Genomic DNA, 25,425 nt, shown 5'->3' on the forward strand with positions numbered 1-25,425 from the left:
TATTATAGGCACTGTCATAAGCAAGCCAGGGACAGGGGTTTTGACCCCCATAAAGGCTGTGTCCATGAATTTGCTTAGACAGAAAGAACATTACACCAATATTATTATACGTATAAGCCTTATATCTGTGCAATAAATTAAAATTAAGTTAGGGGAAAGAAGTGATTTAGAGTGAAGTATCTCAATACTTTTTGCCTTTTTTTTTTTATAGAACCAACCTCATATAAATGAAAATTTGATACGTAAAAAATTGGAAAAACTCACATTCAGTTGGACACCCCCAATAGTACACACCTTTCAAGAAGAGTTATGTAGGGTTATTTCTAAGCTTTCAGTCACACATGAATTTAATTTGACATATATTTTATGAATGTCTATTGTGTACAAGTGACTAAGTTGCTAACAGAATTAATAAAATGAGGGGAGAGATGGCATCTGTCCTCGAGCACCTTAATAAGTAGGGAAAGTGTCAGACACAAACCAGATTACAGTGCATGAAAATGTGAAGCATGCTATTTTATACAAAGTGCTATGAGAACAAAGGGGAGAGAGATGATGAATATTGAGTCCTACAGAGAAGGTCTGTGGCAGGAAGCCCCACCTGAGTTGAGCCTTGAAGGAGAAAGACATTAGAGGGGGCAGAATTAAAGAAAAACAAACAAAAACAATAAACAAAAAACAAAAAACAAACAAAAAAAATAACTTCTAGTTTGGGGATAGAGAAAGAGGAAAAGCTCAAAGGTGGGGATTCATGCGATGTTTGGGAAAATGGCCTGGCGAGAGTGACAGAATGCTGGCTTATGCAAGGAATGCTATTAGGAAAAATGGCCAGGCAGTTGGATTAGAGCACAGTTATAACAGGTCTTTAATGTTATACTGGGAGTTAATTATTTAGGCAAAATAATCAACTAAATTCTTCTTGAGTAGGGTGTTTTTTTTTTTTTTTCAGTTAGAATAATGAACTCGCAATAATAATACCAATAAATGTCATGGATTCCAACACCGAATCTGTATCCAGTCCTGTGCTGATATATAACATGTTATTGTATCACACCAATGACTCCATGAAGTTAATGGCATTCCTTATTTGCAGTTTATTGACAGGAAATCTGAGCTTCAAAGAAAGTTATGTACCCAATATCATACCACAAGTAAATAGCTAGAATCTGATCCTCGCCTACAGAATTCTGAAGTTTGTCATACCACCTCTCAAAGTTAAACTGGCCTCTCTGAGAGAACGCTTTTGAATCTGGATCTTACTACCCAGAAATGTGGGCAGTCTACACCATGCCAGGAAAATCCTACAAGGAACTTCTAAGAGGGTACAGAGATTACAGGAATCCCTTTGTATTATGAACAGTTTGGAACGGACAAGGATTCAAACATGGGTCTTTCCAATCCCAAAGCTCATGTTCTTTCCTTCATTGCATGCTTCTATATATGTCTAATTGTTAATTAAACAGCTGTATAAAATTTCATCTTGGGAATGTACCACAGTTTGCTTAACTGTTTCCCAACTGTTGAAAATCTCTAGGGGCTCCAATTTGTGTATACTGTGAATAGCATTGAAGTCAATACTGTTTACCACGTCTCTTGTTCTCTATTCACATTTCCTCCTTTGTGTAATATTGCAGAAATGGGAAGATTAGAATGCTTTAAAATAGCTGAGTAGCTTTGGCATAACTGAATAACTGGTAGCCAAGATAGGTTTTCCATTTTTATCTGAATTTTATAATATCTCAAAGAATGAGCCATAGTAACTAATATGATTTCTTTAAAGCCTTTGCTTATAGGTTGCATTCATGCATTCCATTTCCCATTGTTTTATTACTCGAATACTTTTTGCTCATCTCTTTCTGATCTGATTACACATTAAATAACTGAAATATCAGGCAAAGATTTTTCTTTACCTGGCAGACTTTGAGAGTAGCCACTGAATACTTTAATGTTCAAAGAACATAGCAACAAAATATTCTATTTTCTCCTGTGTGGTGAAGTCTCAAGTTACACAATAAAAGAACATTTAGCAACACACCTTTATATCTATTCCAAGGAATAAGGTCAGTTGGATGAACATCAAAGTTTGTACCAAAATCTCCCATGAGGATTTTATCAAAACAAGAAATCTACCAATTTGGAAGCTTTTATTTGCATTCTATTTCATTCACATTTCAAACATTTTTAACCTTTTTAAAATAAGTACTGATATCACAGAAAGGCACACATAAATGTATCATAGGACAAGGTTTCTAAGAGTTCTACATTAATTCTGAAAGCACACAGCACTTCTAATTTGAGAATTCGTTTCAAAAAGCAACTAAAAGTGCCCTGAAACTTAGAAATTCTGAGTTCTAATTCTGCCTCTGCCATGTTCATTGTGAAACTACACATAAGCTACTTAGCAGTACAGGATTTTGGTTTCACCATTGAAAAATCATAAGCTACCGCATTGGACTAGAATGGCAATTTTGCAACTTTCAGCCCAATGAAAACAAAAAGGACCATATAAATGCAAAATAACATTTCCATATAACAGATTGCTATAGGGTTAATTTAGCTGCTGTCCTAAAACCAAGTTTTGTGACATGAAAAAAAAATCCCAATACATCTCTGCTTCTTAAACCAGGCTGTATGCACTTGGATGTGGTGACAGAGTTGCTGGGTTTTGAAAATGTGAAGGTGCACAAAGAATAAAGGAAAAAGCCTAAACTTTTTCCTTTGATTGAGGTACAGACAGTCTAGTGGGGTAAAAAGAACTAGAGACTGCTAGTGGAATTTTCAGGATCGGAGGGCACTGTTATTCAGAGATGAAAAATCAGATAAATAAAAATTTTCCAAACTGTAGTAATTCCATACCAATTCACATATCCCTTCCAAAAAAGTTTTAGATTTACAAACCAAAGAAAAATATGAAAGACATTTAGACTCCTTAAAAAAGATGACCTTATAATATTGTTTAAAATAACTACCTGCACATAGAATCTAAAACACATGTATACTTATAGGAAGGAACAGGTGGTGAGGGAACAAATCAGGGAAATGTAATATGTATTTTTTTTTTACTGGTCTTTTTTACTGGGTCTTTTTACTGGTTTCTTCCATGCACCCTGATGTTTCTGCCCTAAGAGAAGCAGCAGCCGGGGACTTACTCACCAGGATAGGAGTGGATATGTTGGGTGGATTCTCAAATAATCAATCCCAACCAGTTTTAAAGAACATTGATTTGTGACTGTAATCTTTTATCCAAACCTCAGACATCCAACTTTGACAACTGTAAAGTGGGTTGTAAATGTCCCATATATCTTGGATCACTTTCACAATTTCTTTTCACTTTTAGTCATTGTTTAGGGGGAAAAAAATCAATGAATAGTGTGGAGAAATAGAAGGCCTATTTTTACTCAGACTGCTCCTCATCTCCTATTCAGGTAGGTTTGAGAGTATGTGGAAGGATTTTTATCAATATTCTAGACAACACTCCCACACAGATCTGTTAACTAAAAGAATAATACATATAGTCATATATATATGTATATATATATAACCTCACAAAGGTTATTTCTTAAAGAGAACTGAACTTGTTGAGCATTGCATGAATTAGGAGCATACAGTACAATCACAAAAGAACAGCAGTGATAGAACAAAGTGGAGCTTGTTAAATAAAAAAAAAATGCTTTTTCATTCATTCAATCCATATGGTCAGAAATCTTTTCACAAAAAGGCTATCTTGAATAAATCACAGAGGTAGAATTTTTAGACAAAGAGGCAAAAGTTGACCTCCCTAATTTTCAGGACAACTACCTAAACTATGCCGACAATTCTTGAGGATCCTGGCACTTTAGACTTTTATGTATCCCAAACACGTCTGGAATTTCGTGTTCCTTTCATCAGAACGGTTTGCCCTATCTTGAAAAATGACGAGTTAAGAATTTAAAGAAACCCTGTAAATTTTCCTTGAGATTAAGTACAAAATGTGTTAGACACTATTTTTAAAAATATGAAGACAGGAAAGAAAAGTCACAGAACAGCCTGTTCTCAAGGGGAAATAACAATGGTACACAATAAAAAAAAAAAAAAAGATGAAATTACTAAGGGCTTCAAAATTTAACAACACATGAGGTTCAAACATATTTCTCTCACATTTCTCACTCTCCTGTTTCACTGGCTTCTATCATTTCCCTCTTGGGATTTATCAGACAACCTCCATATTACCCACTACTCATCCACTGAGCAGATGCATTGTGATAATATGAAAATCATGCCTTCTAGTGCACATTCAACCACTAATGCAGCCATGGGTAACAGAAATCCTACTACACTTGACCAGTTGAGTCTATTTCTATTTCTACCTACATTCAGGATGCTTTTTGCTGCCATTCCTATAATTTCCATCAGCATCTAACCAACTACTAAATGGTTCATTCACCAGACCTACTGATTTTGTGATGGCCTCTTTTTTCTCTTGTGACTGTTGTGATGACTTCAGAATGCACTTGATTACTTTTACTCACTTGTCTTTGTTGACTATTACACCATAGTAGCTTGGTGTGTGTTTTGTTAACAAATATCGGTCCTATTTGTTGACCTTGACCTTGTTTTCAAACAATAATGAACCATTATAAGTATTAGAACTTTTCTCTACCTACACATGTGAAATTCATTACATGAATTTTCATTACATCCATTACATTTTCTAGTTGTGAATGGAACAATGAAAATCTTTTAAGTCTTTCTCAAAGTGCAGCAGTAACACAGCTCTAAGGAAAGATAACTTGAATAAGAGAGTAGCCAGAGAATTGAATTTCATAAATGTGATAACAATTTGGAGCTTTAGGTCACACTAACCATGTTTCTGATAATGAAAGAAAACTCTTATACCTTGAGGCCTGGTTATTAGAGAACATTACTTAGTTCTAAGTTAGGAATCTATACCAAGGACATCATTACCCATTAGCCTTAACTGGTATTAAAAACAATTTATTTTTAGAAAAATTATTAGGAAAGAAAATATTGGTTTTAAACTTATTGAAGAATGGATCTAATATATATATATAATATAATATATATAATATATAATATATATATATATTACATAGAAGAGACTACAACGAGGCTAGTATCACAAGGCCTCTCTCCTTTGGTCAAAATAATAAATGGAAAAAAAATGCTAGCAATGGTAAAGGAGGTAATACATGTATCGAGAGGAAGGCCAGCTGCCCATAGTTCAAAAAGCAGAGCCTTAGCTCTTTTGGAACAACCTGTGAATTCAACAAGGATCTAATAGACTTGCTGACCAGACTATTTGCCAAGTCCATCCCTATTTTCTCTGAGTGAGATTGGACTGACCTTTGCTATTTCCACCTAACAGGCAGCTTGGGGGAGGTGAGATAATATTTAATTGGAATAAATCATGTAGGTAGCATTGAACAAGCCTTAAATCTTCAAAGAACTATTTAACTGCTTGAACATCAGCACTCTAAGTAGGCTGATAAAACGGAGTTTATCATAAATGAAGAACAAAATAATTCAAGACATTGACACCAGAAACGAAAAATTCATGAAATAGAATCATTAATAAAATGTGCAGGAAATAAGTCCTTCTGTGAAAGCCTCACTATCTCATGTTTGGGGTTTGTACATTGCTGATGTAATGAGAAGAATGTAAAGAACTTCTTCTGGCTGCCAGAAGAAGTATGCATATTCCTGAAAAATGGGGGGCAAGCCTCTTAAGCCATCTCATGGACAACCATTCCTTTTTTTCTTCAAAGTTGTGTAAATATACAATAAGAATTAAGAACAGAGCCATCATAATTATTTGAACATTAACCTTTTCAAGAACTACACATAGGCTATTCATAGCTATTAAGATGTTCTATTTTACTGAAAGAAATAGAACTAAAGGAAAGGAATGTGTATTATTTTTTTAATGAGTAGTATAGACAAAACAAATAATGCAAGAGTTTAAATCTTTCAGTAGCAAAAGGGACAAGTAGGTAACACAGTCTTCATTTTGAAAACCCATCATTTCCCTGCAAATAGACAATGGGTGTTAAAATGCTTATTTGAAATCTCAAAATAAAATAACTCTTGTCCCCAAAAACTATGACTAAAAACATCATGGATAGGAAACTTTTCACATGAGTATCCTAATTATGGAATTCAAAATAAGCATTATATGTTCAAATACAAAGAGTTTATCATATCATGAGTTTCCATGTAGCCCTCTCTAACCCTTACTTATAGGACAGCTTCACTCATCCTAAGAGGTCTTCCATCTCATATTCACTTGGTTTTAGTTTCATTTATTAGACAGATTCAAGGGGGAAATGTGCCTGTAATCAGACCTTCATCCCTAGATCAACCAGAAGGAGAATACACACAGGCAACAGTTTTTGAGGCATTAAAAGTAGCAGCCTCAGGATGGTAAACACAGACTATGAACATTCACACTACATATTGTAAAGCGTTAATTGAAGAATGTTTATTTGGCACAGGAGACATCCCTTTTTTGTACATTCCATAAGACAGTGGTGTCATGTTTACATGGCTATGCCACCTTGCAGCAATGCATTCTTCAAAAACAGTTTTTAGATGCTTATAATTACCTTTCTCTCAATACTGAATTCATACACTTAAGTTGATCCATGTTTTGGAACCCTACATGCAGACAACGTATTATCAAATAAATAACTTAGGTACCTCTTACAATGTTGAAAGACAGGCATCATATATAAACTGGTTTCACTGCCTGCACCTGAGCGAATTGACTGCCCAAAGGAAGTAAGTAGGGTAAATATATTTTCTTATGTAGGATACTCATCTTTTCTTGATTTGCAAGAAATGCAAAGCTTGAAGTCATTCTTTATCTAACTGAACAAGATACTTAACAAAGAGTTTGATCTAGGTCAAAAATGGAATCAAGAGATGCCTATAAACATATGAGGGGATTTTTTTTTTTCGGAAAAAATATTCATGAGCAAGTTGAAGACATTGTCATTACTCATTTTAAGGAAGACCTTCTAGTATTGATACATGATGTACTGCTAACAGGCAGTGAGAGAACAGAACATCAAAAATGTTAAGGTTTGATTAAGTGGTCTCAGAGTAAACCCTATAGAGTCTCGAAGACCAGGGAAACATGAAAGATACAGGGGTCTCATCTTAGTTTTAATAGTTTAAGTAAAACTCATTTTCAGTTTACATTAAACTTGGTTTAAAATTAAAATTTGATTTAAATTTAGTACACATTAAAAGGGAATGAAAGTTGCCAGTTATAAGAAAAATCTGTTTTAATTAATTACTTTACAATATGGATTTATAATTTTCCATTTCTTGAATATTAAAAATAGTTTTCATAAAAGTAATTTCTTATTATGGGAGCTAATAGGGCATGGTGGGTCCACTAAAATTTTTAAAAATCCGAATTCTCTCCTTAAAAGTTGTTTTAATGTAAAGCAGTTTAATAGGCCTGCTTTTTTTGATAAATGATATTATAGTATCATAAAGTTATACACTCACAGTATTTAACATGAGAAAAAACCTCAGAATCACCACAAAAACCCTAAAAGCCTATTCATCTGTATCCTTGTAAGAATTTTTAAATAAAAGTTTTACTGATAAGAACTAGAAAAAAATGACTATGTGGGATCCATACTCAAATTAAGGGAAAACCCTTCTATTTGATGAAAGTTACTAATATTTTAAAAATACACAATAGGTTATACAATATTTAAAATACAAAGTTAAGTTACACAATATGCAGCCAGAGATACTCATAATTTGACGATGCAGGATCCCATTAACTACTCAGTGGAACTCTTTTCCTGACTAACTATATTTAGAATTTTATGCACTTTTTAAAAATTTTATATTCATTTTAAAATTTTCAGTTTTGAGTATATACAATAATTCTTTTGAACTTTAAATTACGGTGTCTAGAACATTCAAAATACGGTATCATTTGATTTATTCTCCCACTTATCTCTTCTATCTACATTATTTTTCAAAAGCAATCATGTCACACACACAAACACACACACACATGCATGCACATTGGATTTGAGGGCAGACTATGAAGAGAAAATGGGAAGAGAAGATTGTAGATATGGATCGTAAGAACAAAGTCCTACCTAGATAGCATATATGAGACACAAGACTAACAAGTCACACTGCTTTCAAGTCCACAATGTTATTCAGAAGTTCACAGTTATATGCTCTCCTAATTCTTTTTTTTAAATGTTTATTTATTTTTAAGAGAGAGAGAAAGAGGAAGCGCAAGCAGGGAAGGGGCACAGAGACAGGGAGGCACAAGATCTGAAGCAGGTTCCAGGCTCAGCTATCTGCACAGTGCCTGACGCAGGGCTCAAACATGAGGACCTTGAGATAATGACCTGAGATACCCGACTGAGCTGCCCAGGCAACCCATATGCTCTCTTAATTCTTGATGCCTCTCAACTGACCAACGGAAGTAGATAAATTCTCATTGAAGGACCTGAACTGTGCTTTATTATACTTTCTGTAACTAACTAGTAAATTTAAGGCACTTAAGTACTAATTTATTTTACCTAAGGATGATAAAAAGCATATATGACAAGCGTTTAAAATATATACACAAAAATTCAGGATTATATAGCTGTAGTATTAGGAGAATACCATGCAGTTTTAGTAAAACCCAAGGGCATACATTTTCTAGTTGGCAGAACGGCATGAAGAAATATAGCTATTTCAGGAAGTTTATTTTAAGCTTTTGGTCCCATAAAAAGAACTTGTCTTATTAACCATTTTTCATATGAAGGACAGACTGGAAAGTACTGCCTTAAAAATCTGAGTCAACTAGAATTAGTATAAAACTCACTTTCAATAGCAAACAACATGACAAACAGTGATAAATGCCATTTATTTTAGGGTACTTTATGTTTACATAAAACCAAGACTGAAATATGCCCATGGTTCATTCTGAGGCAAACACACACTTCCATCCACCTACATCTATAATTTAGAAAAGAGAGGAGTTTTTTGAAGAGAGAGGATTTATTACAAGCAGGATTATAATCTCAAGTTAATATATGATGGTAATGAAAACTAAATGTTAAATTAGGTTTTGCCCAAGAATATGAAGCTAGAATATAAAGATTTTTCTCAAAAAAGATTCAAGCATGATGTCTATCTGGTAAAAAAAGCTATCAAATATGTTAATACAGGTGTTAATACATAAGGGCAATGTAAAAAAAAAGCATGATTTACAGTGTGAAATCGTACTAAATACAGATAATTATTAGACCAGAACAATTCTCTTGTTTTATTAAATTTTATTTATTTGAAGCTCAGTTTTTAAATTTTAGAATCTTGCTAAAGTTTTATGAGAAGGTTACTAAGAAACATAGATGATATTGATAGAAAGTTAAAGAAATTGGGAGTAAGTTCCCTACATGCATATAACATTCTACTGTCCCTTGAGGGGTATTCAGAGGTATCTTCATAGCAGCATACACTAGTAACATAGCACCATCAAAGCACTTTGCTGACTTAATTCTTCTGCTTATCAAGGATGGAATGTGTTTCCTAACATTCTTGATTTGTATATAGCCATCAGATGGTTTGTGAACACTGGTTAAAAGCAGGGTGTTTTGACTACTGATGCCATTAAGGGTATTCAACCATAGGTGAGATAGCCATAAGACAGTTAAACACCTCCTCCTCCATTCTTACACTGGGAAAAAAAAGAGCATCATTCAAGGGTAGTCAGATGGGGATTTAACCAAAGAATTATAAACAGCGTCCAAATAGAAAAAAAAAATCTAGCAAAATCTATGTGGGTTACTATGCTTATCCCTGTAGATCTCTTCACTACCTTTATCAGAAACTTGGGTCCACACTTTTCCCCTTTTCACAATGGGCTTATGACTTTCTCCTAATTACAAGGGAATGGGTTACCAGTGTGGACAATTTCAGAAAAGCATCTCTTTTTTTTCTTCCCCTGTTAATTTTTGAACAAGGCAGTTTGAGGTGGATGGCTACTGGGCTGAGCAAAGTCACCAGCGGGGGAGGTGTCTCTGGAATGTGTAGAATGTGCATTCTTTAGATGCTTAGAAGGGGTAGCTGCCCTCTTCTTGGCTTCTACCCATTTCCACTGGTTTGGCTGCTTCAGTAGAAAGCAGGTATTACTTTTAAACACACAGTGGGTTCCCTAGCTCTTAAACACTGATGATGTTCTTAGGGTTTTGAAATTGAAATCAGGCTTTTAAAGAGAGCTATGTTTTATCCACATATGGTTTAGGTCTCTTCGATTTCTGACTTGTTTACTCTTTTTTTTTTTCAGAATGGGGAGAGGGGCAGTGGGGGAGAGAGAGAATTTTAAGCAGGCTCCATGCTCAGAGCAGAGCCTGACATGAGACGTAATCCCATGACCCCGGGATCATGACCTGAGCCCAAATCAGGAGTCAGATGCTCAACCAACAGAGCCACACAGGTGCCCCTGTTTTTTTTTTTTTCTATTTCTTTTTATTTTAAAGTTTAGTTATTTATTTTGAAAGACACAGAGAAAGGGAGAGTCAGAGAGAGAGAGGGAGAGAGAGAGAATCTCAAGCAGGCTCCACGTTGTCAATGCAGAGCCTCACCTGGGGTTCGAACTCGCAAACTACAAGATTGTGACCTGAGCCAAAATCAAGAGTTGGACACTTAACTGACTGAGCCACCCATGCGCCCCATTTATTCTCTTTCTAAATTAAAGAATGTTGAGAGAGTTGTCTGGTCTTGGTTGAAGTCCTTTCAGTAATGAGCAACACAACATACGTGGCACGGGAAAAAGAATAAGGCAAGACTACTTTCCTCAAGGAATTGGTGTGTTCACGCCTTGTTCTTCATTTGGAATGGCCTGGTGATTAGTAAATAATGCAAACAGACTCAGGCTATTTATTGGTATTTACCTATATTTTTCATCTATTCAGTAAAGTAATTTAATTGCCATTATTAAATACCACTCTTTTCCATGGTGACTTCTTTTTCTCTGAAGAATAATTTAAAAACTCTGATAAGTGAAATAAATCTTCTCATCCAGTCAATTAGTTTTTCTTTAAAAGACTTTTAATGAGCACCTGGGTGGCTCAGTCATTTGAGTGTTGGACTCTTGATTTTGGCTCAGGATTCTCTCTCTCTCTCTCCCTCTGCTCCTCTCCCCCACTTGCTCTCTCTCTCTAAAAATATTAAAAGAATAAATAAATAAGCCTTTAAAAACAGCAGATGAGCTTCTGATAAAAACTCAGGCACACAGCTGCTTTCTAGAATAGTCTCATGAGTTCCTGACTCACCCTAAGCCATCTTCATGCCATATTGCACTCCTACCTAGTTTTTCCACTCATCCATTCTTGCTAATGTGCTTATGGTAATTCTCTTGAGAATTATCTTAGGATTTCAGGTTATATAAATGACAATGATGATTATTTTGTCTAAGCAAGCCATTTAAAACTATCATAGATTAGGCTCCATATAGACCCTTCTCTGATACCCAAATTAATGTATAATATCAACAATAGTGAAAACTAGTTTGCTTAGAAATACTACTACAATATTTAAAATTTCATTAACTTGCACAGGCCTTTGCCTACCTTTTTCTGAATTGAAATGGTTATATATTACACATTCAGACATAAAAGACTATTCAAAGAATATTAAAAGTTAAAAGAGTGCAAATGAACACACACAATCTTTATTCCTTCTTTGGAAATCTCACAGAACAAGAATACATTGTTCTGGCAAAGCCCTTATCACACACTGTATTATAATTACTGTTTATAGTCTATTTCTCTGACTAGGCACAGAGCTGCAGGAGGTCTTAACCTATTTATCTTTGGATCTCCAGCTCTGACATAATGTCTGGCACGTAGAGGATGCTCAGCACAAATCCGCTGAATGAAGGCATAAGTGAGGAAAGAGAATAGGCAGGATTTCCTTACTCTGTCCATTTATGGTGTGTGACTTCTTACTTCTCAGCCTGCATGAGTCCTCCACTTCCTTATCTGTAATATGGGTGAAATAAGGAGATGCAAAGAGCTTCAAAAGATACCCTGTATATGTAAACTATAAAGAATTACACAGGGCTTGGTTAACTTTAGTATATTTTAGCTCAGTTGGAGATGATCAACTTACTATGTTTGAAACTCTGGGCCAGAAATGGGACACCCAGTGCTCTCCTGGTGGAGTGGAGAGTCTAGTAGGAGATAATGTCAGGTAAATGGGCAACTGCAGTAACACACGCGACAAATGCTGGGCAAATTATGAGACCCTGAGGAGCACACTGGAGAGTCTTTACCACAGCCTTGGGGATCTTGGGAGAATTCTTGGAGAATGTGATATTTACAACTATGTATGACAGGTAAATATTTCAGGCAATGGAGGAGGTGAAGAGACAAGGAAGGAAGAGTGAGAGTATGATGCTAACATGTTTCTCAGGAGGGCTTCTTAAATCTTAAATTCCTCATATCCTACTGTTGATCCAAAGATCTAATCTTCTTTTACCTGTCTCCAAATCATACACAAAATATCTAAGCTAAATTACATATTTTTCTTCCATTATGTAGGAAGTTTTTTCTTTGCAACTACATTTCCAAAAGTCTCCCAACTCAAAAAATATTATTTATTACTTTTGTGATTTAGCAAATGTTTCTATCAAAAAAATAATAGGAGAATCATATCTTCACTATGCAAAAAAAAAATCATGTTAATAATGTTCCTGAATAATTGTATATGACAAAATTAGTTTTAAAAATCTGAAAGCATTTTACCACAGAGTGGTTTCACTTCTCATTAACTACTGGTATTATTTGGCTTCCTTAAGGTAAAAAGAATACTCTTCACAGAAATAGTTATATTAACAGAATTAGCAACTTAATGAATGTTTGTCACATTATGATGCTACTTATGATTAATTGTCACATATTGGATGATTTGTATGTTTCATGCCAATATCATAATAGTGTGATGTCGGGGTGCCTGGGTGGCTCAGTTGGTTAAGTGTCCGACTTTGGCTCAGGTCATGATCTCACGGTTTGTGGGTTCGAGCCCCACGTCAGGCTCTGTGCTGACCGCTAGCTCAGAGCCTAGAGCTTGCTTCAGATTCTGTCTCTCTCTCTCTCTCTGACCCCTCCTTGCTCACACATTCGCACACTCTCTCTCAGAAAAAAAGAAAAAAATATTAGAAAAAAACAGTGTGATGTGTATTTTATGCTAACAAGTAAAGATTAAACCATGTACTAAGGTCAGTCGTCTTAAAACTGACCTCTTTAAAGGAGTAGTGCAAAGAACGTAGGCAAATCAGAGAATCTAGGTTTGATTCTTTGTGTAGCCACAAACTGGTTCTGTGGCTTCAGGTAGGTCACTTAACTTCTATTTTATTTAATAATTGTTTTCTTATCCTTCTTATTTATACTTTTAACAATGTAGAAACAGTATTTGACTTTACCATGGAGACTAATTATAAATATCCAAAGTTTACTGAATTAGTATGGATAAGTCTTAAAAATTAAAATTAAAACAAAACAAAACAAAAACCTTCTTAGAAGACTGTCCTGACACTGTGGCCTAAAACTTAGATTGCCATCTCATGGCGCCATTATCTCCAGGCCCACACGGATGTGGATAATGATAACATTATCATCTTCTATTTCAGTACATGGATTCTGAACTCATAACTATCTCCTTCAGTACTGTTTAAAATACAAATGTAAATAATATGTTTTACTGAATTATTATTTACATTATAACTATCCTCAGATATCAATGTTTAAAATGGACTGTAGCAACATCGATAAAGAAAGACATTTTAAAAATAACATTAATAGAGCCAGATATCTGACATATTCAGTAAAAATAAGATAGAATTATGTGTTATGACAATATGAGAACCTTAGGTATTTCTCTAGAAATTTTGATTATATTTATATTTAAAAGAAAAATTTTATGTGTTGAAGGGAAGAAATAAGCTACAGAATAATTCCCATAATATTCACACCATAAATGAAATAGTTCACTTTGCTTAGTACGACGTACCTAAGAATATACATACCACTCTCCCTGAAAAGAGCATATAGTAGAAAATTCTATATGCCTTCCTGGTTGCTGAAAGAATTGAATGCTAATTACTTTGGAGGATAAATGTGGCTTCAAATCATATATTTATTATGCGAGTTATTATTTTTCCATCCCCAAATTTCCTAATGATAAGAAATAACCTATTTTAATCAAATTGGCTTCCATTATGCTCTTTAAGCAAAAGAGATATCCATGTGGGCCTAGAGATAATGGTGCCATGAGATGGCAATCTAAGTTTTAGGCCACAGTGTCAGGGCAGTCTTCTAAAAATAAGTGGCCATTTAAATGATACCATATCTTGTTTTGCAAATCTATCCTCACACAGCAAATAATCATTTCTGGTGCAAAAGTTAGTCATAAAATTCTCCATTAGTGGTTGGTAATGGACCATAATATTACATGTTTGTAAAAAGTGCATTTGGAAAATGAAATGCTGGAAGTAATGGCCAATAAGGAATATTAATATTTATATGAGATAACTTTGTAGGAAGAGATTTCCTTTTTTACCATCAACTGCCTTCACAGAATATTTTCTATTTTCTCGAGGAGAAAGAGCTTTGAAATTCTATCATTTGTCAAACTATATTAGTACTCTGCTTTGTTGTGTCCTAGCCACTTTAATAGAAAAATGGGAGTGATTATAATTGTTAGTTTTACGATAGATGTGATAAAATAAATCAGAAAGGAGTCTTAGAATGTTAAATATATTACAGGCAAACAATATTAACCTATGTCTATGTTAAATTGAATGCTTACAGCAGATTTCCACCCTTCATTATTAACGTACAAACCTTAAGGGGATGAATTTCAGGCAACTATCGAGAGGAGATCTGGCATTTGTAATTGCACTTTCAACTTCAGCATAAGGTTATTTACTTTCCCAATGTGAGCGACAAGTTCAGTTTCCACCAGGGTCAAAAATGACAAAGATGCTTTTACTGAAAACAAAATGAACCAAAATCACCTAATTATATGCAAAGAAATTAACTCCAAACACCTTTATTTCCTATTTTAAGAATAATTTGTTTTAGGGGCGCCTGGATGGCTCATTCTGTTGGGTGTATGACTTCAGCTCAGTTCATGACCTCACAGTTCGTGGGTTTGAGCCCCAGCATCAGGCTCTGTGCTGACAGCTCAGAGCCTGGAGCCTGCTTTAGATTCTGTGTCTCCCTCTTTCTCTGCCTCTCCCCAACTCACACTCTGTCTCTCTCTCTCAAAAATTAATAAACATTAAAAAAGAAAATAAAAAAATAATTTGTTTTTATTCATGTAAGGAAAAATATGATCGTATTTTCAATGATCAATTCAGATTGGATGAACTGTTGCTTTTAAGTTTCGCAAAGTCATGAATAATAATAATGACTAGGAGTAGTATTTACTGAGCACTTGCTATGAGTCAAGCACCATTCTGTTGTATTTGTTACTTCCTTCACCCTTTTCCACAACCTTGTGGCTGGCTTTACACATGAAGCATCTGAGAGGCACAGAGAAGTTAAAGAACCTGTTTAAGGCCATACATTTAACAAGAGACTCCAGTTCTGACAAACAGATAATGGAGCACACTCTGTCTCTGTGTGTTGATCCTTCTCTCCATGAGAAGGGAAATGAAAGACTCATTGAAGGTTATTGCTCAGTTCAAGTGCTAATTACCAAATGCTGCGTTGCATTCCTAAACCACAATCTGAACCAGCCAGCTGTTTATTTTCAGGAACTGAAGGAGCCTTTAGCATGGGGACTCAATGAGTGTATAGCCCATGGATGTACTTTGCTAGAACTTACACGGAAGAATATGAGGTTTCTCCTGGCATAAAATAAGTATGGAATATTGTACTGGTGTAGGATAGGTCAGCCACAGATCTAAGGTGAACCCAACCCAGCAATGAGAAGCAAAATTATGCAGTGTAAACTCTAGGATGGGAGAAAGGAAATCTTAATTCAAACCAAATCTTAGTTTCATCTATAAAACATGGACCCAAATAATTTTCTTGATTCTCCTTAGGTTATTATAGAATAGAAACAAGGATAACAAGTATCAAAGTAGTCTGTGGACAGCCATGATCAATTCAAAATAGGCATTATTGTGAAATCAAAGTTGAAACAATCAGTTGTTAGGCAAAAAAAGGACCATTAAGTTTGATATCAAGGGTAAAGTATCCACATGTCCAGGAACTTTACCAGGAAAAAATAATACTGCTTCAGCTTCAATTTTCTCTGTGCCTGCCTCTATGAGTATGAATCATTACAACTCAAAGCAAGTTAAGAGACTGCATTATAGAGCCAGAAGAGCTCCTGGCTCTTATAAGGATCATCTTTATACAGACCACTTCAGGACGATCAAAAACTTTCAAGAGTGAATCTTTCAGTAAGTGAATCTGTAGAAAAAGATGAAGTTTGAATGAAAGTAAATATAGTACAATACGAAAGCACTAACCTAGAGTTCAGAACTTTGGCCAGAAGTAGTTCTCTGACGTTCAGTTTCTTCAGAAGTATCTATCAGTGTAGGTCTGCCCTGAGCTAATCACTGTGGATCCCTAAACTGAGCAGGTAGACACCATTTTCTACTTCTTAGAAATTCAGAGACTACTAGGGAGGCACATACTATACTATTAATTATAAAAAAGAAATATGTTATTGATGAGTTCAAACTTCAGTTTTCTTATTTATTAAATCATGATATTGGAGTAAATGATCGTCAAAGCCCCCTTCACTCTTCTTACCTATCACTGTTTCAAAAAGTCATAGATATAGAAAGTGATACAATGCCAATGAAAAGAGAAGAGAGAAGAAATGTCAGAGCATGCAAATTAAACATTATTAATTACATATTAATGCAAAAAAGGGGATAAGCAGATCTTGAAGAATAAGTGCAATTTTGACACAAATAAAAGTAATTTAGAAGCTTTTAGACAGAAAGAACCAAAGAAGCAAAGACTTCTGAATTCATCTTTACCACATCACAACAGCTTCCACATCACAACAGCTTCCATGTACTGCCTTCTGTGCAACAAGCAATTTATATTATCACCCTGGTTTTAGATAAAGCAGGTGAGACTTATAGAGACAGCCCCCACACCTATAAAATAATATGGCCACATCTGTTCTCTGCTTATGTGCCTTATTGCCTTCCATTACACAACACCGGGCATAGGGCCCCAGTGGGGGGTAGATATAGGGCAGTGGTAAGTGGGCATGACCTGGAAAGATAGGGGGCCAGGACCTGGGGGGGGAGCCTGACATGGTTTATGCTGGTACCCTGGAAAGAGATTTCGAAGTTCCTTAATGTCCTGCAGAGGAATTTAAACTTTATTGATTATACAAGTCTTCCTCCCTCCCTCCCTCCCTTCCTTCCTTTTTTTTCCAAAATATGCACTGGCTTTGAATAGGGACTTAGGGAGAAGAGCAAGAGTTTTAGGAGGTGAAAGACAGCCAGAGGTTTAAATGAGGGCCAATGTGAGATATTGTGAACCTGAGTAAAAATCTAACTCAGATATATGGGACAATTTTTTAAAGAACCCAATTACTTTAAAATAAACCCAGAGTTGATTTTGAAATATCCACAGAAATCATATAATACATCTATTATTTTTAAATGTGCCATTAAACAGCCAGAAAATAATAACAACATTGGATACTACCTTTACTCACATATTTTTTTCATTTGAAAATACTTATTGAGTTACAACTACACTCTAATTAATGAGTCAAACTCTAAAACAGAAAAATTATAGAGTCTTATAATCACAGAACATTACTGTTTGGCCAAGAACTATGTCTAGGAGCAAAAAGATAAAATAAATTTACCGGGGTCAAAAAGCAGGCTAGACAGAAATCTGGGAATGAATGGAATTCTTAGCAACCAAAGCAAGGTCTCTTAATAAATAATGTTATTAATAAATTCTAATAATTGCCTAACAGTTTAGAGAAAATGGGAAGAGAAAACAAACATTTTCTGAAAGCCCACAATAAACAATTCAGCTAGATACTTTGAGTTCTCATTTACTTTTCACAAAGAGATTATTCTCTGGCCCTATGATCCCATAAGACAGAGGAAAAACTTAAGTCTCTGAAAAGATTGATTTAATGAAGGTATCAAGGTTCCAGCCTTGACTTGTAAGTGACTCCGTGACTTTGAAAACAATCTCTTGATCTTTATGCGCTCGTGTCCTTCTGTATAAAATAAAGGAAATGGGGCCGAGTTGACAGGACAAATTGCCTCATTAAATGAATAGATTCATGGCGTGTGAACACGTGGACAAGCATATGTGTGCCTGGTGGGACTTGATGGGTGACACTGAAAGTCTCCAGGTCTGTGATTCTCTGCCCAAAGCTGCAAGAATAGGAAGGAACTTGGTGCTGATGAGTGTGGGGAGAAGGCCCAGCTGGGAAGCTTGGCTCCCATGGGGGTTTGAATGAAACTGGAAAGTGTGGGAGCTACTGAGCTGGGAGAGGGCAGTGGGGTTGGTCAGGAAGGAGCAGGCTTGGCTGGGAGAGGCAGTGATGTGACATGGGTGAACAGAGTGAGGAAGTCGGTGTCACTGACTGCTAAGGCGCCATGTCAAATTTTCACTGAGTATAAGACGAACACAGACCAGTATAAGTTATGTGTGTGAGATTTATCTTGTCATAGCAACTGAGGCTGCAAAAGTTAAAGGGGCTGACACAACAGATCGTGTGCAAAGCAAGGAAGGATTGACATTAACTCAGAAGTGAAAGTGCTTTAACCAGAGTGTTCATCGTTTGGGAGATTTTCCTTCCCGACCTCTCAAAAAAGCAAAAACAAAAAACCCAAACCCAGAAAAACCCACAACAATCCCCAATTCTGTCATAATTAATGCAAAGACCATATAGCACATCAGATAATGCACCAGGTAATGTGGCTTTGACATTGTTACAAATTTTTAGTTCCCTGAATTTTATGCTGATGGTTTTGACTAGCTCCTGCTTATTCAATGTCATTTGCTAAACTTCTTTGTTCAATTACATGAAGTAATATAGCCTCATATTTATTTTACATGACTTTAACTTTAGAAGAAAACATTTATTTCCAACTTCCGATTATTTTAATATGTTATCATATTAATTTTGTATGCTTTTCCCTGGCATATCTTAAACCTTATTCTAATTTCTTTATTAGCTGGTACTATTCCCCTTATTTAATGAGAGTGTGGTAGATATGACAAAAGGGCACAAGGCACGCTATTTCAGAAAATGCTATCTAAAAAAAAATTGCTGGACACCTGGGTGGGTCAGTCAGTTGAGAGTCTGACTTCGGCTCAGGTCATGATCTCTCAGTTTGTGAGTCTGAGCCCCATGTCAGACTCTGTGCTGACAGCTCAGAGCCTGGAGCTGCTTTGGATTCTGTGTCTTCCTCTCTCTCTCCCTCCCCTGCTCATGCTCTCTCTTTCAAACATAAATAAACATTAAAAATTTTTTAAAAGAATTGCCAAATAAAAATAATGTTTTTTTTTCAGATAAACAATGAAAACAGCATGAACTGCCAGATCTAGTGATACTAAAAATGACTCATTGTGTACCTAAAATTCAAATTTAATTGAGCACCCCGTATTTTTATTTGCTAAATCTGGCAGCTCTCTATCGCTAAATCCTATATTTTATAATGAAACTATCTAAATGAAGGTCTATCTTGCCTACACCCAACAACCATCCACCAACTCTGAGAAGACCTAGTCTGAAGGCCACAGTACTTTCAAAGTTATCAGTAAGATAATCTGCATTTTAAAACAGGAAGTTCACTATCTCAGCTCCTGAAATCTCTGACACCACCATAAAAGGGATAATAGGTACTTAGTGCCAAGTAGGTGAAGATGGTATTTCTTGGAGGGTATTTCTTTAGGCCCTCATCCAGGTCCCAGGAATGTGATGTGAACTTTCTGTAGATTTGTGGGACAGAATGAGAACCCCGGCTAATGTGTTATCAGGCCCTAGATGCATTATACCATTGATGCTTATGTTGTTTCCTCTCTGGAAGAAACCTGCTTTGAGAAACTACTCAATACCCTGACAAAGAATGTATTCAGCCTGAAGAAAAGAGGGAAAGAGAATCAAGTTCAAAACCTCACAAATTTTTGAACCCAGTTCAGATACCTCCTATCTAGAAGATCGTCTCTGAGAACCGTCCTCCCAGATCTCCAGCCTCCCGAATAAAGCAACTTTTCCTTTCCCACCAAAAAATTAAAAAATAAAAAAACTATTATCCAAAAAGACAGTAAGTTACAATAAAATTACTCAATATGCTTTCACTAGATTAACATGGCAGACTCAATTTAGTTTCTACAGATTAAAAAAGAAAACTAACTTAATCATGAAACAGATCCACCCAACTTTCTGTGAGAAATGTTTAAAGTAATCAATTTTATCACACAGGCATAGTGTGTATTCACTAGCTCAGTTGAAATGATTGGCTTTATAAGAAAGGAATGTGTTAGGGTGAAATTACAAGGTGAACTTAGTTTCCAGTGGCATCATCTGACCAATATGATGACCAAGTGGCCAACAATGAACATTTTAATTATACTATGGTTAATACCTTCCAGTATCGTATGAACTAAAGTCTACATTTCTGTAGCTAGAATTCATTCATTTATCTAGTAAGTATAATGTTCTTACTTTTGGCATTTGGCTAGATATTAAAAAAAGTAATTTATATGTAGTAATGGAAAGAGACATTATGCAGAGAATTAAGCAATAAAAATATAAGCTAGGATCTACCTACACAAAAGAGAGAAGGGAAGAAAAAGGAGAGAGAGAGAGAGATATTCACAGCAAGAGAGAGAGAAGGACAAAGGTACTAAAGAGATTGAGAGGAGACAGAGAGTCACAGCAATAGAGACAAAGACAGAGGTACTGAAGAGATTTAGAGAGAGGGAGAGAGGGAGAAAGAGAGAGAAATCCTCTTTTTGTGAAGGAACAGCTTAAGAATACTTTGCTATTTCTCCTTCCCTGGAGGTCTATTTATACAATTTCCTGTAGATAAATTTAAATTAGTTAATTTTATATTAAATATATATATTAATTTTAAATTAATTATATATTTTATGTTTAGTTTTATATTTTTAAATGGGTTAGTNGGTGCCTGGGTGGCTCAGTCGGTTAAAAGTCCTGCTTCGGCTCAGGTCATGATCTCATGGTTCATGGGTTTGAGGCCCGCATCGGGCTCTGTGCTGACTGCCAGCTCGGAGCCTGGAGCCTGTTTCGGATTCTGTGTCTCCCTCTCTCTCTGACCCTCCCCTGCTCTTTCTCTCTCTCTCAGAAATAAATAAAAAACATTAAAAAAAAAAACTGATTTTTTTTTAAGATTATATATTTTACTTTTCTCAACATTTTGCACTGGAGAAATGCAACAAGGAAGGATTGTTACTCCTATTTACATGTGGGAAAACAAAGGCTCTTAAGCAAAGTATCACTTCACTTTACTTGTATATACACAGTAGTGATAAATTGCTGATGTTTACAAAAATATGAATCATACAAATAGGAAATGAATTAACTTCAGACATATGTAGAGGAACTGTAATTTCAGAAGGAAAAGGTGAGACTTCTTGACTACCATGACCTGACAATGAGAATATTTGAAATGTGACATATTCAAAATAAATCTCGGCAGCAAAGCCAAGTGATCAGGAATCCAGGGAGAGGTCTTAGAGAAAATAACCACCTCTCCGTGTTTCCTGTGGTTGGCTCTGCCCATGTAAATTCCACAGCTCTGGACTTGTGGGACTTTTAATAAATAAACAATACACTGTGCCTTTTCAGAAGGCAATAATGGTCATAATAATTATATTCTTTGCACTCCTATTATTGGCTAGGTCCCATGCTTGCTAAATGTCATACACATATAATCTTTAAATCTTCACAAAAATCTTGCAGTACTGGTATCATAATTTTCACTTTACAGATGAAGATTACAAAGCACTGATGAAAAGCTCAGCTTTTGTAGTAGTTGTTGATTCATGACTCATTATAAATTCAGGTGTGTCTGACTCCAGGGACGGAGTTCAATTCCTTTGTGGCTGGGGAGTGGGAAACAGTCAATGACTGTGCTGTAAGTTTAACATGCAATGAAAGACCAAGCTATTTCAGAGCAGGGGTGACCTTTCCGAGGCCTCTGAAATCTGACCACATAATGGGTGCCTATTGGAAAGGGTGCCTATGCAGATGGAAAATCTGAATAGTGCTGAGAACTTTTTCAAACTACAAGCACCTCCTGCCCTCCATTCCTTTCCTCCTGCAAGTCCTCAAATGATAAATTTGAGAACTACTGTTAAGAGGTCTTAAAACTCAGAGAACATTGGGGAATAATAAGCAAGTATCTAGCTAATATTTTTAGCAGAGTGGGAAGGAAATAGGAGGTCTTCTTAAATCCCTAGATTATATAAGGGATGATGTTAGATACTTCCCAAAAATTATTCAAGTAATACATAAGGTTTATCATACTTCTATTTTTTAAAGTTTATTTATTTTGAGAGAGAAAGAGAGAGAGCGAGACTGTAAGTGGAGGAGGGGCAGTGGGAGAGAGAGAGAGAGAGAGAGAGACAGAGAGAGACAGAGAGAGAGAGAGAAAGAGAGAGAACGCACTGTCAGCCCAGAGCCCCATGCAGGGCTCAAACCCAGGAACCTTGAGATCATGACCTGAGCTAAAACCGATGTGAAGCTAAGTTGGACACTTAACCGATCGATATACCCAGGTGCCCTCATCATAGTCCAATTTTTGAAATACTTAAAAAACAGAAGTAATTGTTTATGTAATAGACAGAGAGATGCTGTTCAATGTTTCTCTTAATCCTTAAATAAACATTTTACCACACTGAGCTGATAAATTTCCATTAGAAGTAAATATACTTGCTGTTTTTAGGTAGGTCTGGCAACCCTAAAACATGAAACCTATATAATTTTTAAAAAACCAAACAGAAAACAGCCTATTGAACTTTTGTTGTGTGGATCTCTAAACTGAAAGAAACACTGGTCCAGAAGATCTCTGGAAACACAAAAAGGGCTGGCCAGCTCAACAAGTGAGGCTGTACTTTCATTTTAGACGAAGTGGGGCAAATCTCACTTTCAAATTTTACTGTGGTTACCTACTGCTTTCAAACTGCTGTGTCTGTCCTGGGAAGCATTGTAAGAAAGTAGTTGAAATCAACTCTTTTGGTGTAAGACAAATTTCAGCCCCAGGATTTACCATTTATAAAGTTATAGGAAATTATATAAACCCCTGACTGGTTTCTCACTTTTAAACTTTTTTTTTTAATGTTTATTTATTTTTGAGACAAAGAGAGAGCTTGAGGCAGGGAGGGACACAGAGAGGCAGACACAGAATCCGAAGCAGGCTCCAGGCTCTGATCTGTCAGCACAGAGCCAGACGTGGGGCTCGAACCCACGAACCTGTGAGATCATGACCTGAGCCAAAGTCAGATGGTTAACTGACTGAGCCACCCAGGCGCCCCATGGTTTTCTCACTTTTAAAGAGGAGTAACACGAGGGGCACCTGGGTGGCTCAGTCGATTGAGCACCCAAATCTTGGTTTCAGCCCAGCCTCACATCAGGCTCTACACTGACTGAGCTGAACCTGCTTAGGATTCTCTATCTCTGGTGTCTCTCTGCCTCTCTTCTGCTCTCTTTCTCTCTGTCTCAAAATAAATAAAAAATGGACATTTAAAAAGAGAACAGGACTAATACTATTATTGTAGTCCATCCTATCCAATGTTTTTGGACCAGTAGTTAATGGATTAAACAAAAATACTAGTCAGAAAGGGAAACACACTAAAATATAAATACCTTAATTTTTCTTAAAACACTTAAAAATTCAATTTTCTAATTTTCCCCATATTTTCATGCCCTTTTGTTGAGTATAGACTTGGTGACAGTCTTTTTGTGTTTCATAAATTATACCATGTTAATGGACCCAGTCATTAATAAGCAAGAACATTTGCAAGTGCACTGATATAATAAACAGAGATGATCTAATCTATACCTTATCATTTTTCCAATAATTTACAATTGAATATTTACATTTAATATGACAGTGATTTTAGCTATCTAATTTTATTGAATCCTTCCAAAGAATTACACTATTCTCTTTCTTTTCTTACCTATGTTCCAAGGTTTGGCCAATTAGTTAAATTATACATATAATATTAATTAAAATACATATAAATTATATATTGTGCAACATTTAATTAGAATTTTACATATTTAATGACACATATAAACTATACCATTTGAAATATATATGTAGATGAATGAATATAAAGATTTACAATCTTTGTAAGAAAAAGACTTTCAGTTCTATGAGTTCACTACTTAATTAATTTCAGGCACCTCAAAAAACATTAAAGAGAAACCTAATGAAGTTATTCTTAACTTCTTTAGGAAATCATGGACTACTATGATAATCTGAGAAGAGCTGGGACTTCTTCCTCAGAAAAAAAAACACCTGCATACCTTTAAAGTATTATACATTTTTTTCAAAGACCTCAGAGACTTCGTAAGTTCATCCTATGTTTCCGATGGATCCATGATCCTAAATTAAGAACACATTTTTCTTTTTGCTTTGCCACTGCGGTAAGTAATCCCGTTTGCTTTCTAATTAGGTTTGTGTTGATTAAATGCTTCAGAAAGAGTTGCAGACCTCTGTAGTGTCAAATGTGTTGGCAGTCTTTGTTGCATAAATTTTTAAAATTCCATCAAATTAAATCTATACTCAAATAGGAACAAAATAAATGACAAATACAAAAAACAATAAAAAAAAACAAAAAACAATAAAACAAAACAAAAATGATGTCCAAATCAATTTGAGTTTCCCAAGCTATTCTTCCCCCAAATCTTAATTCAGCTACAGAGGAAATACTCTTAACCACTTACCACTTCACAGATTATCTGACATTTTCAACAGATGCTCCAGCATGCTAAATGCAAGTGTGATCCTTTCTAGAACTGCACTGTCCAATACATTAGTTCCTAGCCACATGTAGCTATTTAAGCTCTAATTAACCAAAATGAACCAAACTTAAATTCACTTCTTCAGTCACACTAGACACACATCAAATGCACAAGAGCCACATGTGGCTAATGGCTACTGTTTCGGACAGTGTAGAGAACATTTCCATCACCTCAGAAAGTTCTAGAACACTCAAGTATTTCTGCTCCCATCAAGTGATTTGTATGTCTGCCAGAAATCTGTTATGTTTGTTCCCAAATCAGTTTATGCCAGTTAGGTTAATATGAAATTGAATAATTTAGTTAAATATTATATAAACCAATTTAAATATGAGTGAGAAAAGAATAAACGGTTTTCTAAACCTTAACATTTTGGAAAGACTTTAAAAT

This window comes from Crocuta crocuta, unplaced genomic scaffold (assembly GCF_008692635.1).
Source record: "Crocuta crocuta isolate KB4526 unplaced genomic scaffold, BGI_CrCroc_1.0 scaffold174, whole genome shotgun sequence".
Classification (NCBI taxonomy): Eukaryota; Metazoa; Chordata; class Mammalia; order Carnivora; family Hyaenidae; genus Crocuta; species Crocuta crocuta.